Raw genomic sequence first — 2,672 nt, 5'->3', positions numbered from 1 at the left:
AGGCTATAGGCCAAAAATTGGGGTCCACAGAATGCTTGCTCAATCAGCTTTGCTCATCCAAAATCACAAAAGTCGCCTCAAAAAATGTTGATGATAATTTAATTTTCTTCACTCTCCATGAAGATGTTAGATAATGCTCACTCTGGGCAAGGATAAAAGAAAGACTCATCAATTGTGTTACCGATTATATTCTTGCAAAATAATTTTCTTTTAATTGAAAAAGCTGAATATGAGCCAGGCATGGTGGTTCACGCCTGTAATCCCAACAGTTCAAGAGGCTGAGGTGGGTGGATCACTTGAGGTTGGGAGCTCGAGAGCAGCCCGGACAACAGAGTGAATGTTGTCTCTACTTAAATTACAAAAAATTACTGGGAGTGTTGCTGGGTGCCTATAATCCTACTTACTTAGGAGGATGAGACATGAGAATCGCTTAAACCCCGGAAGCAGAGGCTGCATGGGCAATAGCACCAGGCTGTTTCTTTAAAAGAAAAAGGAAAAGCTGAATATGGCACTGTAGGTGCTACTATTCAATTCTGACTGTCTTCATTCCTGTAGAGCTAGAATGACTATAATTGACAAAATAGTATTAAGATGGTATTTATCCATTCGGTATGACCCTATTGTTTGTAATTACAGAGATCATTGAAGCCACGTACATGAACATCAGTAGCAGCACTCCTTCCCAAGACTTACTCCACCTCCCACATTTTCTTTAATTATCAGTAATGCTCTGTTTCTACTACAGGTATATACACACAGATAAACCTATAAACTCTAAGAGTCATTTGAATAAAGTCTATCATCAGAAGAAGCAATGTTGAAAATAATTTCTATTATATGTATGATTTTATTCATATTCCAAACAGTTAGTTGAAAAAACCACAAGTAACTACATTTGATAATTTAGTATGCAGAAAAGTTCTATCATGTGAAAATGGTATGTTTCTGCCATTGGCAAATGGTATTACATAACTCCATGCTTTATTTTAGCTTTGGAAAACATAAAAGTAAATGCAAAATATATTTACTCATCTTGATGGCTCCTGGAATATTTATTTTTGTGCCTCCTCCAAAAGATTTTTGTAATTTAAGTTACTTGTTTAGTTGTGTGTAAATCTTTTATAAAATTCCTTAGAAGTAAGCAAATAAAATCACTGATAACCAGAAAAAAAAGCACAAATGAATCACTCCATGCAGCTCCACACCTTCTATGCCCCTGAAAAACAAGAAAAGGTAAAGTAAACAAAATCCACACGAGCCTCTTGCAGTAGTAAAAGTAAAAGATCCGGAGTCAGGGAATCAACTTTGCTAAGCTGGTGTAAGACAAATTACTTGTATGACTTGGGGCAGCATATCTCTAAGACAAGATAATTGGGCACCGTATTTCTTAAGATTCTTTGTGCCTCTTTTGATTTAAAAAATTATAAAAAGATTTCTAATAAAAATACAAAGAATCTTTACTGTTACCTTTATCATCATTTCAAATTAATTTATATGCTACATTGAAATTTTAAAGATATTTAATCTGGAAAGGAATAGACAAAGCTATTTAAAAGCTTTCTAAATAAATAGAGGCAATTTTACTTTAGGAAGTAGAAATAATGTCTTTTATGTTTTTGTTTGTTTTTAATCAAAATTATTTTTAGACTGCTATATGTAAGCATAGTTTATTCCTTGCTTTGACCAAGTGACATTTTAGTTATATTTAAGAAATTATGGGCAATTAGAACTTAATTAAAATGCTGTGAATTGAAGGGTTTAAAAAGGTGTTGTGACTTCTGGTTTTTGATTCTCCATATAAAGAGTTTGGAAGTTGCCACAAAAACATGTAAAAAGCTTTAACAAGTGTAAAGGTAAACTGGAAAATCAATTATTAGATCTGTAAGAGAAGTAAGGCCACAGAGCAAACCACTGCCCTCAAAATTGGAGAGATAGAACAGCAGAAACAGAGAAATCACAACTTACTGGAGCAGAAACCCATGAGCAGAGACCTACTGGGGAACCAATACCAGGGGAGAAAAACTTAAACTTTGACAAATTTCTGGAAGGCCAGCCCTACACTTATTTGAGTTTTACCTTTAGGGGATCTACCAGATCCTCACATTGAACACTGGAGAAAAATCTCCTTGTGTTTCTAGCAGAGAGAGGAGAAAAAGGAACCATTTTTGAAACATGTCAGAGCATTCTGTTCTTCTTAACAAGGCCTGCTATTAGGAAAATCTATTTTGCCAAAGCCTAATCAGCTGAGGTTACCAGAACCTATATTACCTGGGGGAAGGGAAACACCCAGCTCCAGCTTCTGTAGCCTTCACTGTGGGGGAAGAGAAATACATAATTCCAGTTCACTTCAGCCATTTTGTCTCACCTAAGGCAGGAGAAATTGAGAAGCAACAATAAAGTTCACAGTCCAGGGACACAGGTTCACAGAAAGACTGAGACCTAATCACAGGGCTATGCAATGTTTCTTCCATCACACCTCACCACTACATTATAAAAGACCTACTTCCCACAGTTCCTTTTAGCTGGTGTTTAATGTCTGTCTTTAAACAAAAATTCCAAGGCACACAAAAAAGGAAAAGACAAACAGTTGAATACATGAACAGGTATCATAACCAGACTCACATATGTCAGGAATTTTGGAATTATCAGAGCAGGATTTTTTAACAATTAGG

General features: G+C 35.6%; 1 long non-coding RNA gene across 1 annotated transcript in view; it reads left to right on the top strand.

The window, feature by feature from the left end:
• Positions 1-172, top strand: part of LOC105516805 — a 1,259-nt gene extending 1,087 nt beyond the window's left edge. Inside the window, exon 2 of the long non-coding RNA XR_001002547.1 lies at positions 3-172. This is a non-coding gene — a long non-coding RNA (uncharacterized LOC105516805). The remainder of the gene's footprint in view (positions 1-2) is intronic.
• Positions 173-2,672: the final 2,500 nt, after the last annotated feature.

This window comes from Colobus angolensis, unplaced genomic scaffold (assembly GCF_000951035.1).
Source record: "Colobus angolensis palliatus isolate OR3802 unplaced genomic scaffold, Cang.pa_1.0 Scaffold29, whole genome shotgun sequence".
NCBI lineage: Eukaryota > Metazoa > Chordata > Mammalia > Primates > Cercopithecidae > Colobus > Colobus angolensis.
This window is presented reverse-complemented; position numbering and strand designations above follow the sequence as displayed.